The sequence below is a fragment of the Ambystoma mexicanum genome, chromosome 3q, assembly GCF_040938575.1.
Source record: "Ambystoma mexicanum isolate Mex_15411 chromosome 3q, UKY_AmexF1_1, whole genome shotgun sequence".
Classification (NCBI taxonomy): Eukaryota; Metazoa; Chordata; class Amphibia; order Caudata; family Ambystomatidae; genus Ambystoma; species Ambystoma mexicanum.
Window position 1 is genome coordinate 1,010,883,917 of NC_090926.1, and position 15,587 is coordinate 1,010,899,503.

The 15,587-nt window shown below is 50.3% G+C and overlaps 1 protein-coding gene across 4 annotated transcripts in view; it reads right to left on the minus strand.

Moving 5' to 3' along the window:
- Nucleotides 1–15,587, minus strand: part of RPTOR (regulatory associated protein of MTOR complex 1) — a 2,822,438-nt gene that overhangs the window by 1,572,593 nt on the left and 1,234,258 nt on the right. The window lies entirely within an intron of this gene.

Here is a 15,587-nt window from a genome sequence, read left to right on the forward strand (position 1 = left end):
CAGTGCAAGAATTATTTTACTCACTCTGAAGGAACATGTGAAGTAGCAGTGCACATTTCACCTCACCCACACAAAGGTGGAAGACCTAAAGGGGAAGTGTAATCAGTAATATTGGCAGTTGGGATTGTAAGATTTTCCCAACAAAGATGTGTACCCAACTACAAGCGAAATAACAGTGCGTCACAAACTGCAACTTTAGTAGCTATAGCTTACCATGATTGTTGTCCCTTCATACTTATACACTGTATTCTACTATTTAGTGGGCACCTACCTGCCAGTTCCGTGATGTCACCAAAGGGTCTGTTGTGGAATGTTGGCGGTGGTTTGTGTGCTTGGTTTCCAGGAGAGTAGTTAGATTCTAGCAACTGAGTGTAAACTGGTCTGGGTGGTGGTGCCGGTGTTACATGCCCATAAAGAGATTTATAGATGATCACAAAGACACCAGTGATTGTGTCCATCTGTCAAGCCACAACATTGGCGAGGAGTGGAGACTAGACCTGTGTGTTGTATTTGCTGTGGGTGAGTTGCTGGTGCATGGCGGACGCCCCCAAAACGAAAGCCGCCACCCAGGGCTCTGCTGCTGGCGCCACCACATTCTGCCTCGCTGTGAAGGCAGAGAAGCTTCTGTGAGGACTGCGGGTAGCAGCAGACCAGAGCCGTGAGGCATATTGGAGCACTGCAAAGGAGACAGCTGGCCATAGGACAGCTGTGGTGGCGCTGGGAAAAGAACACACAAAGGAAAGCGGTCGGGTGCGGTGGGGAGAGCAGTACCAATGCTACGTTCAACTTGTGGCAGGCTGGTGGAAGAGCCCAGCAGAGCGAATTATGCAGTGATCGTGGGCAGATTGATTTTACTCGATCTTTCAGTGGCTTTTGATACCATGGACCACCCTACCCTGCTGGCCCGCTTAGCTCAGGCTGAAATCTCTAGTCAAGTGCTAGCCTGGTTTGCTTCCTTTCTGGGGGACAGATCTCAAATACTTTCACTCCCCCTTTTTTTTCTCGCAATTTTGTTCTCTGGGTTCTGGGGTGTCGTAGGGCTCCACCTTGTCTCCTATTCTTTTTAATATCTATATTTGGCCACTTGTGCGTCTCATCCGCTCCTGCGGTTTAAGGTGCTATTCATATGCCGATGACACTCAGAACCTGATTCATTTAGATGTTGAGCGGGCTGAGATGTCGTGCCTGCATCAGTGCCTGTCCGCCTTGAGGGACTGGATGAACCACATTTGGCTCAAGTTAAATGCAGACAAGTCGGAGGTGCTGGTGATGGGCTCTCCCCCTGATCCTTCACTTTGGGGTTCCTCTTTTTGGTCTTCCTCCCTGGGTCCTCTTCATGCCCCGGTTGTTAAAGTGAAGAATTTAGGAGTGGTCATCTCTGCTACCCTTTCAATGGATGCACAAGTATCAGTGGTTTGCCAAGCCGGTCACTCATCTCAAGATACTGAGAAAGGTGCTCCCTTTACTACCCTTGAATCTCAGGCCGCCGGTGGTCGCTGCCATGGACTATTGCAATGCTTTATACTTGGCCCAGCCTAAGGACATCATCCAGCGGCTGCAGCAATTGCATAATTTGGCCATGCGTGCGGCCATGGGATCCTTTATTGGGCTTCTATCTCGCCAGTCCCGCGGTCTCTGCATTGGTTGCCCGTGGCTCAGCGCATTAAGTTTAATGCGCTCTGCCTGATCCATCGTGCTTTGCATGATCTTGGCGCAAAATATTTACAGGTTAAATGTTTCTGTTATCTTCCCATTCGGACACTATGATCAGCTTCGGCTGGCCTGGTGTGCATTCCATCTTTCTGCCCCTCTCGTATTGGAGGTCGGGCCTTCTCGGTTGCCGCGGACCAATTATGGAATGACCTTCCATTTTCATTAAAAAATCTGTCAAATCATCTGGTGTTCAGAAAGGCTGTGGAGACTCGCTTGTTTTAGAAGACTTACTGGTGTTAAAAGGGCGGGCTGCTCGCCTTCCTCCGTCTCCAGCGACATACCACCTTCGGGTGACCGTGCACTTTACAAGTCTCTGTAACATAACTTAACAGATGTCTTTTGACCACAGAGTTTGAGGTGGAGAAAACGCTATCGCCGGAATATGAACCTATGGCCGCAAGGTAGGTGCGGCATGTGTCAACCTGCACCCCGACAGTACCATATGTGTGGAAAAGCACAGCACGTGATCAAGGGCTCACTCCAAAGGGTCTACGCCCTTTTCCTTGGCCCAGAGGCATTGCCATTTGCTTCAGTATTGATTCCTAATGGAAATGCTTCTTGTCCTTTGGATGATCTCTAGGTTTCCTGCGACAAATGGAGGTGTTGATGGTTATGTGCTGAGGAACCAGGCTGCTATGGCTAATTTCTCTGGGGAAGTGTGCACTAACACCCCCCAACCATTGCTGGGATAATAGCAGGGGAACTGATGGTTGATTCGACAGTCGCAAGAGTTCTGAGAACCATGGTCTGGCGGGCCACTGTGGTGCTATCAAAATGAGGCGTAGTTGATGTGCCTCTTTGACCTTGCAGATGACTTTGTGGATTAGCGCAGAGTTGGCGGAAATGCAAATGCCCACATGCCATCCCACTGAAGCTGCAAGGCATCCTCCAGTGATCATCTGCCATGTCCCATCCAGGACGCAAACTTCTGACACCTCCTGTATTTGTATTTTGTATTTGTATTTTAGTATTTATAACGTGCACAAAACAGACCAAACCGTATAGCGGCGCAGATGCCAACAGCAATTGGCATAGAACACAGCTAAATCCATACAGGAACCCATAGGTGTAACCCTACTCTATCTGAACAAAAAGGTCTTCAAAGCTCGACGAAACTGAAGAAGTGAACTCAGGGTCCTTATTTCTAATGACAAGGAGTTCCATGACTTTCGGCCAAAAACAGAAAATCATCAGTAGCCCTGTGATTTGTATACTGAGTAACCAAGAGATGACAATCACTAGAGTGCAATTGTCTCACGGGTAGATATGGCTGAATCAGCGCTCTCAGATACAGAGGAGCAAGATCATTTACACACTTAAAGATGATACAGGCTACTTTAACCTTATACAATCTTCAGTCGAAAGCCAGTGTAACTCACTGCAAAAAGGGGACACAAGCAGTTCTGCTCTGCTTGAATATCATCCTGATGGCCGCATTCTGTGCTTTTTGAAGTCCTTGGAGTTGTTTGGATGGAACACCAAACAATTGACTATTACAATAGTCCAAGTGGGTGCTGATTAATGCACCAAACATAGACGCGTGATCTTCTATGGGAATGTAGGAGAGTGCTTGGCGTAGGGGTATCAGAGCGAAATGCACCGCCTGGATCTTTGCTCCCACCTGAGCTTCACTACCAAGATCCTCTTGCCATACACAACCTAGATTCTTTATCCTGGATACAAATTTTAAACTTTTACCTAGAGCATAGGGTTAGGCAATTTCTTAGCTATAAGTCAGCAGATGCTTAGGTCTTGGCTGCATTAAGTTGTAAATGGTTTGACATCCATCCACTTAATTCATCCAAGCACTCTCCCAGTCTGCCGAATGCTTCCCCAATATTAACAACTTTGCGATGAAAATCTGGGTATCATCCACATAATAGTGGAAATTCAACCCATAACGTCTCAGGATTTCCAAAAGAGGCAGAATATACAGATTAAATAACAGTGGGGATAGGGATGATTCCTGCCGAACTCCACATTTCAACTTAATGGCATCCGACAGGCACTCCTCCAATCTCACCCACTGTTGATGGTCAGTTAGCAAATACCTAAACCAGTGTAATGCCAAATCGGAAACTCTTCCTGCAATAGTTCCAAAAGGATGTGATAGTTCACTGTGTCATAGGCCACTGACAAATCCATCATCACCAGAAGGGAAAGTTAACCTTTGTCCGTGGCCCTTAGCAAATCATCCTTTACGACCAGGAGAGCAGTCTCAGTTCTGTGTTTTGGTCTGAACCCTGATTGGAACTTGTCCAATAGTGATTCATGTTCAACGGTTTCCTGCAGCTGGCTGGTGACTACATTTTCTAGAATTTTAGCCAGCCAAGGTAGCCCTGCAATTTGAGAGTCTATGAATCCAATGTTGGCTTTTTCAATAAAGGAGAGACAGTCGAGAGCTTTAACCTCTCCAGAAAGGTCCCACTTGTTAAAGACTTTTTAAAAAAAGTAGTCAGAAATGGAGTCAAATAAAGCGCCAATCTCTTTGCTGCATAAGCCGGCAGAGAAGATAAAGAATCAAGAGTGGGCTTAAGGGTCATCATAAGTTGATATATATCATTTTCAACAACCAGATGAAAATCAAAAATAGGCATCAACATCTGGCTCTGTAAATCAGTCGGACTAACCACTGATTGATTATCTAAAGGTGTGGGTGGACTTCTAATGACCACCTGTCTCAATATCGGCCTTTATACGATCAATCTTAACAAAAAAAAGAGTTGAAAAGATTGGCCTGCACCACAGAAAAGTCAAACGATGCTGCTTTGCAGCTTGGATTACAAAATTTAAATATGATGGAAAACAATTTCCTTGGCCGATTAATGGCAGTTTTAAGTTTTTTACCTAGAAAATCTTTTTGGCTTGGAAAATAGCCAATTTGAAATTCGATAATGCCCTCTTGGCTATCATTTTATTCTCCGAAGTTGGCTTCTGCTGCCAAATCTGATTAGTCCTGCTAAGTAGTTTACGCAGGCAGAGTAGGTTCTGTGAAAACCAAGGCTGAGAAGCTTGGTTTTAGGTTTTAAAGAAGCAATTTTATTGCAAATAGTGCACCAGGTTGACACTCCAACTCCAGAAAAGTTATTGCACAAAAGCAGAGAATTGATAGAGGTAAGAGACCCATTAATTTCATTGCAAAAAATGTTACCCAAATCCTTGGCTTTCCGAGAGTATATAGCCAGTCCATCCTTCGTGTTAGCCTTAACCCCCTTTAGCAGGCTCAGTGAGAAGAACTTCACAAAATGGTCAGACCAATAAACTGGCATGATATCCTTCATAAAAGCATATTCACCTCTTGCTTTAATAACATCCAAACAATGACCATTTGTAGAATGTAGGCTATGAATGTTCAAAAGATCACATAATTCTTTAGAGTCTGGTCGTCTAGACAGATATTTCAGTCGCCCATCAAGAGCATTTCCTTCTGTTTACTGCCCTCACTGATGAGGAAAGCAACAAGGTTCTCCAGAACATTTTCACAAGGGCCTGGTGATCTATAAGCCAAAATTATATGAATAGCGAGTTTAGGGGAAATCTAAAAAATCATTTTCCCAACTTGCGCATCATCACCCCCATTTGAGAGCAGGTACATGTGAAATAAATAGTGTGGCCTTAAGAATGACTGCAATACCCCCCCCCTTTTTTTTTAGAAGCCCTATTAATGTATTTGATCAAATAATCGTCTGGAACCAGCTCATGAAATGAGCTTGGAGAAGACTCTAAACCAAGTTCTGTAATCAATAGTAAATCCAGATCATGATATTCAGCAATTTCAGTGGCAAGAGCCCCTGCTGATCTTGCGTTCACTGTTGCTGCTTTACAGCTCACAGTAGTTCCCTCAGTCGCTGGTAAAGGGATCCCAGTGTGGGCTTAATATTCAAATCACTGATTTTGTTTTATGTTCTAAGAGTGATACATTTGCAGGAATTATCTAATTCCTTCAGGTCAGTAGCATTCTAGCTAAACCAATTCATTACACACAGAAGTCTCACCACTGTCAAGAAAATTATTCACTTGAAAGACAATCCTACTGGGCAGAAATTGCAACTGGCAGCATCTGCTGCTGACAGGTGACCCAGGCAGAAACAGGCTAAAACAGGCTTCGCGTCCGCGCTTAGCGCTGACTGGGCCAGTTATAGCCTGTGTCGCGCCCTGCTTTAGTAGAACGGGTGCACGACAAGGAATCTTGGGGCTTGTAGTTCAAAACTACAGGACCATACGTTATTCGTTCGTGGAAGAGGGATAACTACATTAGAAGTTACTAAATACTATTACGTTAAGCTGCTAAAAACCAGCTTAATGTCACACAAATTCACCCAGTTATTTTCACACAGTTGTGCATGGTGGGCACACCTGTTGTGCATGGTGGTAAATAGGTCTAACACCTGTTGTGCATGGTGGTAAATAGGTCTATCTGGGGTTGCTCCCACTTGCTGAAGATCTCCTTCAGGACCCCCTCATTCAGCAGCCACTCGTAGTTGTCAAACCCCAGTCTGCTGAGCCTGTCCGCCCCTAGGATGAACCCGCCTGAAGGTGGATCGCCGAAAGCCATATGTTGTTCGCCAAGGCCCATTCCCATACATCGATGGTGAGCCTGCACAGTGGCGGTCAACTGGTGATCCCCTGTTAGTCGAGGTAGTACATGCAGGTAGAAGCTGTCCATTTGAATGCAGACTGTGGTGCTGTTGATACCAGAAGGAAAGGTTTTTAGAGCTAGCCAATAGCCATCATTTCTAGCCAATTGATGTGCTTGCTCAGGCCCTCTCTCAACCGTTGGCCATGCACACTGTGGTTGCCCAGAGTGGCTGCCCATCCCTCGAAGGAGGAATCTGTCGTAATGCTGCATGCCAGCCTGGGCTGCCTGAATGGTTTGCTAGTCACGAGATTGGTGTCCATCCTCCACCCCACCATAGTAGGACCTGGTGTAGATGCATTGGTATGGTGGCTAATACTGCTTGAGAGCGTGGATCCTGGCGGTCTATTGGCAATCGTACCGAGAAGAACTTGAGAATTATATCATAAAAATAAATGAAACATAAAAATGAAAAAGGAAGAAATTAGAGAGATCACTGTTCATTAAAGAATCTAAATTTAGTATCTCTCCTGAAGAACCACGTGTACAAAACATGGGGAAACATGCGTTGAGAGGAAATAAATATCAATATGTGAATCAATGAATGAAAATGGAAGTTGCATGATATTAATGCAGAGAATAAATATCACATAAGGAATAATTTTGTCGGTGTGATTTATACTGTCTTTACCAGAAGCGCAACCCACAAAAGTGTTCTCTAAAAAGAAAAATTGAAAACCACTTTCCTGGCTCCATGGGGCTGAAAAATGTAACTGCAGCCTCCTCATTTTGAGCCTGTTATGAGGCACTGCCAGGAGGCATGCTGCCACAATCCCTAGAAAGTGCTGGGCTGGTATCACCATGCCAAAGTCAACGCCCTGCTGATGAAATCGCCTGTTGCTGCTTTTATCGCAGCAACCGTGTCCACGCTGGAGAATAATCATCTCTGCTTCCATATCCCATTTGAGACCCAAGAAGGTCAAGGACTGTGTAGGCTGGAGCTGCGAGGGTGATGGAGAACCCCAGTTCATAAAGCGGATGCATTAGCCCGACTGCTGTATTCTCGACTTTCGCTGGCGATTCCGAGCAAACCAACCAGTTGTCGAGGTATGGGTATACATAGTGGTCCTCTGACCCGTGTATTGCCGCCACCGCATTCATGAGTCTTGTAAACATCCTCAGGGCTGAACTGAAACAAAACGGAAGAATCTAGTATTGGAAGTGTGAGCCCATGACCCGAAACCGTTGGAAGGAGTAATGGGGCTGCAAAATTGGGATGTGTAGGTAAACATGCTTCAGATCCAGGGAGCACGTCCAGTCGCCCTTCCTCCCCCCCACACAGAGACTCCGCTATCAGTGCTGGCGTCACCATCTTAAACCTTTGGAGGGGTAGGTAAAGCTTTAAGGACAGATCCAGGATGACCCGCAGGCCAGCCTGGTTCTTTTGTATTGCAAAGATATGAGAGTAAAACCCCAAGCATCTCTGTGAGGGGTTGGGGGGGAGGGAGGACTTCCTCGCTCACTACCAGAGTGGATCACCGCAATAAGAGATGGCGCCTAGATCTGTGGGGGTGAGAAAGGGTGAGAATTTGTGGAATGGGAAGGTGGAAGCCCTGGAATACCACTGAGAGTATCCACGGGTCCGCGGACCGTGTCCACCAGGTCTGAAAGCGAAGAGCAAGCCTGCCTCCCACCGGAGATCTGTGGATCTTGATGACCCAGTCATTGCTTCTTTTCCTCCAAAGCCGGTTCCTAGAAGAAGCCCTTGGGTGTCGTTTTCTGCTGTTTGCGCCAGTGTTGGCTGGGGTACCACCAAGGCTGTATATTACAGCGATCTTAGAAGCCCCTAAAAACGCCAAAGGTACGACCTCTGTCACACTGCAACTGGCCCAGTCCAAAGCTCTTAGAATACGGTTTTGCAAGTATAGCCAGTGATTTGGCTGTCTGGTAGCTGTTCTTTTTCTTGTCCAACTCTTCATCAGTGGAACAAGTCCCCTCCTCCAAATGAGAGCTCGAGGATACGGTCTTGCAGGTCTGAATTAGACCTGGTGGCCTTAAGCCACTCTGTCCGCCTCATGCCTGTATCCACACAGATTGCCCTGCCGGCTACATCGATATGAGCCATAGATGACTCCATTAAGTCTTGTGCCACCATTTTGGCTTCTGTGAGACCGGTCTGTCTGTGAACCGGTAGGTCCGGGAGGAATTTGGCAGTCTCCCCCCATAGGGTCTGATTTGCGGCAGTTAGCATGAAGTCTGCTTTGGCTTGCCGCAGGTGAAGAGTGGCGTTGGAGTACACCTTTTTTCCATAGGCCTCCAGGACCTTTCCCTCCTTGCCTAAGAGAGCCGAAGTAGATGTCTGAGGTTTGGCGTACATTTCCGCTGCTGCAATGACCGACAAGTGCAGCTGTGGGTGCACAGACAGGAGGAGAGAATCACCCTCTAAATGCCTGCATTTTCCATCCAGCCGCTTGTTGGTTAGCTGCGTGGAATGGGGTTTTGTCTAGCCCTTCTTCGCCAGGGCCTCCACATCCTTTTGTAGCAGAATACCCCATCTGGTAGATGAGCAGATGGTCAATACCACCGCTAGGAACCCTGCCTCTGGCTAATCCTTTTGTGGCTGAGGGATTCCCAGGTACTCCACCATTCCGGTGAATTGGTCATTGAAAGGAGCTGCAGAGGAGGAGGCGTCCTCCAGGTCTTTAGTGTCTGCGGCAGCATACTTTGGGAGCCGTAGGCAAGGAGATCGCAGAAGGCAGAGACTGGGCCATGCTGCTAGGCTGAGCATGGGCCAGGGCCTCCGTTGGCTGCGACAAGGCCACTGCAGTACTTGGAGCTGGTGGCTGCACCAGAGCTGACGGCTGAGGGAGCATAGGCGGGATCATGTCCTGAATGATTCCCTTTAGTATGTTCCCCATTTGTGGCGATTTTATGAGCGTGAGGAATTTGTAAAAAAAAAGCGTTCTTCACATGCTGGCGAGGCATGTTCCTGCACTGGTATGGCTGTCTGGATCGGCATGTACAGCTAAATTCTCCCTGCGCTGTGTCTGTTCTGGGCATAGCCTGCGTCCGTGTGGTGCACTTGCCCCAATGAGGTTGAGTAGGAGGTGCACCATGTGACGTGCTGCGTGCACAAGGGAGACCAATCCACCCGCAGAGTGAAATACATCCTCTGGGGTACGCTGAAATGGCGCGCTTCAGAACATGCTGCCATTTTGACTGGCTGCAACGATTGTTGTGTACCGCCCCACGTGCAGCCTGCAAGTCCGTGGATGTACTGGCTTTGGCCTCTGCCTGTTTACCTGATTGCGTAGTTTGGGACCTGCCTTGCACCTCAGGTGTAGACTTGTAGGCTGTTCGCCCTCGGACATGGTGCTGGTAGTGCCTTTATCACTGTGTTTAGGCACCCTCTCAGGCATAAGCCCAGTATAGGAGCAAAGCCCCTGAGGAAATGGCCCCGTATCAAACAATCAAAGCCGCGTGGCCACTCAGCTAAGTGACCGGGAGTATCCATGGACCCCTCAGCCACGAGGCCGGTAGCCATCTGAGCCTTGGTACCCTCGCTGGTAACAGAGCCTACTAACCCCCTCCTGCTACATCGCTTCCGGGGGAAGGATTCGCCTTTGCTGGGTGTTTTTGAGAACAAGATACTTAGATTCTTTGTCTTTCTCCTTACGTACTCCTGTTTGCCAGATCTTCTGTGGCTCACATACTCTCTCCACCTCGCCAGACAGTTCTTCAGAGACTCGGGTGTAAGTGCCTCGCACGCTGTACAACCTTCCCAGCCATGGTTTCGCCTAGGCACCAGAGGCAGAGCGCATGCGGGTCTGACGTAGGGAAGAAAAAGTTACTCTCTTACCTGGTAACGTTCTTTCGATGGGATGGTCCGACGACGTATTCCATATCTATGACAGGTAATGTCCACAGCTGTGCTGCTTCGGAAAATTTTCGGCGTCTGCGTCCTGCGTCGATGACGTCGATGCGCCGTCCCCGAGGACCTCCTCCAACAGCCAACGTCACCTGATGTGATAAGGACGACGCACGACACCTGTAGCCTCAGTTGTAGTTTTTTCCCCCCAGAACGTGTGACACCAGTTTTCTGCCAGTCAGACACACAAGGACTTACGGAACGCAAGCTGAAATCGCATAAGAAATTCTGCAGCGGGGAAGGTAGGGAGGGAGCGATATGGAATACGTCGTCGGACCATCCCATCGAAAGACTGTTACCAGGTAAGAGAGTAACTTGTTCTTCGAGGGGATTGGGTCCTCCGACATATTCCATATCTATGACAGACTCCCAAAGCAGTACCAAGCAAGGAGGTGGGAAAAGAATTTAGAAAACAAATTTAGCATGCCCAATCAAATTGCAGAATAAAGGACTGCCTTGCCAAAGGCCAGATCCTGCCATCGGATGGAATCGAGGGAGTAGTGACGTACAAAAGTATGTACCGAAGCCCAGGTGGCTGCATCACAGATGTGACGAATAGGAACACTCCTCTGCAGGGCAGTAGACGCAGCCACTCCCCTGGTAGAATGGGCCCGCAAGCCAGCCGGAGGGTCCTTACCCCGCCAAGCGGTAACACTCGGAGATAGCTAAAATAATCCAACGAGACAAAGCTTGTCCCTTTCGTCACAGCTTGTCCCAAACGCTTTCCAGCGCAACCAATGAAAAGTTGATTGTCCACTCTGACCCGGGACATGCGCGAAATATAAAAGCTCAACGCTCTCCTAGGATCAAGCCTATGGAGCCTCTCCTCTTCCTTACCAGGATGTGGAGGAGGATAGAACGCCAGAAGAACAACCTTCTGGCTCAAATGAAATTCCGAAACCACCTTCGGAAGAAAGGAAGGACGAACTCTAAAGACAACCCTGTCCTTATGAAACACAGTGAAGGGTGGCTTAACTGAAAGTGCCTGTAACTCACTCACTCTGCGAGCGGAAGTAACCGCAACCAAAAACACAGTTTTCAGAGTTAACAGTCTTAAAGGGCAAGAATGCAAAGGCTCAAACGGAGCACCCATAAGAAACTTAAGAACAAGGTTCAAATCCCAACCGGGCACCAGAAAAGGTGACGGAGGGAACACATTAGTGAGCCCTTTCAAAAACTGAGAAATTAAAGGAATCTTAAAATAGGAACATTCTTCAGACGAGCGCTTAAATATGACAGCGCCGCCAGGTAACCTTTAATGGTCCCCACTTGCAAGCCCCTGTGGGCCAAGGAAAGCAAAAAAGACAGAACCATGGGAATGTCGCACTCAAAAGGATCCACATTCTTAACTCTGCACCAGTCGCAGAACTTTCTCCAATGGGAACGGTACAGAGACTTTGTTGCCGGCCGCCTGGCCGAGAGCAACACCTCCATCAACGTCTTCAGGGAGGTCCCAATCCTTATACCTCAACCTTTCAGAAGCCAAGCGTGAAGGTTGAGGGATCTGACCTCTGGATGGAGAACCTGACCCCCTCCCGTGAGAGCAGATCGTCTCGGTAGGGAAGACGACGTGGAGGGCAGATGGACAAGTCGAGAAGGTCCGGGTACCACGTCCTCCGGGCTATGCCGGAGCAATGAGGATCATCTGGGAACCGAACCTCCGTAACATCCGCAGTACTTGCGAGATGACGGGGACTGGAGGAAACACGTACAGCAGTGGGAATGACCACTCCACCACGAACGCATCTCCTAAGGCTCCCTTTGGAGGAAATTCCCGCGAGCAGAACCTCTTGCACTTCCGGTTGACACTGGAGGCGAAGAGATCCACTTGAGGGGTCCCCCAAAGGGCGAAGATCTCCAGGAAAATCTCATGAGCCAGCTCCCACTCGTGAGAGATCGTGCTCTGCCTGCTCAGAGCGTCCGCCGTCTCGTTGTCGTCTCCGGCCAGATGAACAGCCGAGATCGAAACTTCCTGCTGGATAGCCCAGAACTCGAGCTGCACCCTGCCCTCCCTTTTTGTTGAGGTAGTGCATGGCCACCGTGTTGTCCGTTAGAATCGGGGATCTCTTTCCTCACACAGTCGGCAGAAAAGCCTTCAGGACAAGCCTGACGGCCCTCAGCTCCAACAGATTTATATGGAGTCTCGACTCCGACGGAGACCAACGACCGCTGATTGTCAACTCATTGGCATGAGCTCCCCATCCCGTGAGGGATGCGTCCGTAACGATGTCACCTCCGGCCAGGGCAGCCAAAATGGGGCCCCCTTCATCAGATTGCCTTCGACGGCCCACCACAGAAGGTCCTGGGCGACCGAGGGCGGCACCTGAACTTGGTCCGACATCCTGCCGGAGGACTGAGACCACTGGAGCTTGAGTGCCCACTGCAAAGATCGCATCCGCAGACGAGCCTCCGGCACCAGAAGAATGCAGGATGCCATGAGGCCGAGCAGTCTCAAGAACTCGGACGCTGGGAGATTCTGGGCAAGTTGAAACTTGTGCACCATCTGCTGAATGTGAAGAGCCCTCACCTGTGGAGGAAAGCACTGCCCCAGGGATGTGTCGAGCACTGCTCCGATGTACTGGAGCCGCTGTATTGGCGTCAAATGGGACTTCTTTAAATTGAGGGAGAAGCCCAGCTTGTGAAGGGAGTGGCAATGGACGGACAGATGATCCAGGACTTGCTTGGGAGAGCTCCCCCTGATCAACCAATCGTCCAGGTAGGGGTAGACGTGAATCCACCACTTTCCTGAGATGCGCTGCCACCACCACCATGTACTTGGTGAAAACCCTCGGGCGGAGGTCAATCCGAACGGCAGGACCCGAAACTGAAAGTGCGAGTCGCCAACCGCGAACCTCAGGTACTTCTTGTGCTTGGGATGGATCGGCACATGGAAGTAAGCGTCCTTGAGGTCGAGAGACACCAACCAGTCCTGAAGTTGAATGGCCTGGAGGACTTGAGAGAGAGTAACCATCTTGAACTTGTCCTTCCTGAGGAGTTTGTTCAAACCGCGCAAGTCCATGATGGGTCTCAATCCCCAGTATTTCTTCGAAATCAAAAAATAAGGGATATACCATCCCAGTTCTATGGCGCCTTTCTCCAGCAGGGCTTGAATTTCCTGCGCAAGGAGCGGATCCGGACTCTTCAAAGAGGGGTTCCCAGGTGGATTGTCGTGAGGCCTCTGCCGAAAGGGAAGACAGTAGCCATGGGTTATGATCTCGAGAACCCACACATCTGAAGTAATGGCACGCCACTCTACAAGATGATGCGCCAGCCTTCCCCCAACCAGCAAACCATGGGACCTGGCCTCATGACTGAGTGGAAGTGGCTGCGGCGTTGCCTGAGGGCAAAGAGGCAACTGCCCGAGCGGCCTTAGCACCTCGAGTACCCTGTTTTCCAACTCTGGCACTCTAACGGCGGCCTCTTTGACTGATAGCTCCCCTCGCTTTACTGAAGGACGAGTAATAGCGAAAGGAACCTCCCCTCCATGGTTGTCCCCTAGGACGAAAAGGCGGAGGTTGTCGAACTGCAGCGCCCAGCGACTTCGCTGCAGCTTTGGAGGTCTGCAAGCTCTCAAGGCTCTCATCTGCCTTGCTGCCAAAAAGATGTTCACCGTCAAAGGGCATGTTGAGGAGCCGGGACTGCACATCAGGAGCGAACCCAGACTTCCGCAACCACGCAAACCTGCGTATTACGGTGCTCGCCGCCATGGACCGGCTGACACAATCTGCCATGTCCAAACCCAACTGAACGGCCTCACACATGGCATCCTTGTCATCCCGAACCATAGCAAGGAAACCATCCCGTTCGTCCCCTTCGGGAATATGTTCAGCCGCTAAAGCAACACAGTTCCACAGACTGTGTGAAATGAGACAAGGCACATACGGAGTTGGCCGCCTGAAGCGCCATACCCCTGAAGAAAACACTTTCTTCGCCCGTCAAAACGTTTGTTGTCCCTATCCGGAGGGATGGTAGGGTACGACGCCTGCTTTGCCGGGGCCGTAGCCGCCTGCACCACCAAAGTCTCCGGAGTGGGGTGCCTGGACAAGTAGCAGGGGTCGCTACTGGCTGGATGGTATTTTCGCAACAAAGACTTGCCCACTGCCGGGAGACTCTCCGGAGCAGTCCAAGCCACCGCCACACTTCTCTGCAGAGCCATTTAAACAGCAGTACCGGGTCAGTGGGGGGACCAAGATCAAGGATGTCCGTGAGATCATCCTGAATGAACTCCCCTGGGGGAGCCGACCATCCCAAGTACTCGGTGACCGAGACACAAGGCACCGGTACGAAGAATCGGCATGAGTGCCAGGCTGCGGCCTACAAAACTCCACCTCCGGAGAGGTGTCCAGTCCACTGGCATCATGCAGTGACTGCCTCAGGTCATCAAATTGGCTATGGCCCGAGAGAAGCTCATCTGGCACCGTAACCGGAACCAAGCCTTCATCAGAGCCTTCATCACCCTCTGAAATGTACTCCAGGCGGTGAGAGGAAGACACCTGGGGACCAAAGCTATGCCTGACCTTAGCCAGAGCCTTTCTAGGGGCTAACTCTGTGCCACGGCGCCCCTCCGACACCACCGCCTCGAAAGGCGTTGAGGGCGCGGAACGAGTCGGCGCCAAGAGAATCGGCGTCGACGTCAGCTGCAGCGCCGCCAGCATCGACATGGTCGACACAGGCCTCGAAGCCGGAGCTCCGAGCGTGTCTCTCGACGACCTAGGCGCAGACAGCGTCGACGACCCCCTCGGAGGCAGAGCCTCGAGAGAGATCGTCGACGACCTTGGCGCCACAGGCGTTAACGTCTTCCTCGAAGACGGCACAGGATCACACGGTCTTGAGCGCGTCGAGGACCGGGACCTGGAACGGGGATGGCGAGAAAGGCTACCCTTGTCCGAGCGGGACCTCTCCCGCGAGCCGTGCCGACCACCCGAGCCCGAAGGCGTACGAGCGGTGTCTCTCGACCGGTGCGGACCGACCCCACTCTGAGGCGCGGATGGACCGGTGCCCTGCGATTCAAGAATCGCTAACATCTGCTTCCCGAAGGAAGCCCATTGCTCCAGTGTCGCTTGCATGGTGGGATAAGCGACCCGCCGACGGGCGGAGTCCTCGGAAGAGGACGGGGAAGGCGACCGATGCCGGCGCTTCCGGGAATGCCTCGAAGAGGCAGAGGAGTGGCGAGACCGACTCCTGGAAGGAGACCCACTGGACTTCCGACGATGACGCAGAGAGTCGCCTCTCGAGTCATCCGTCGAAAGACCCGTAGACCTCGACTTCCGGTGCGTAGACACCCGACCTACCGACAACAACTTCTTACGCTCCTGCAAGGCCTTGGCCGTGAGCGACTGGCAGTCGACACAGTCGTCCGTATCGTGGGCC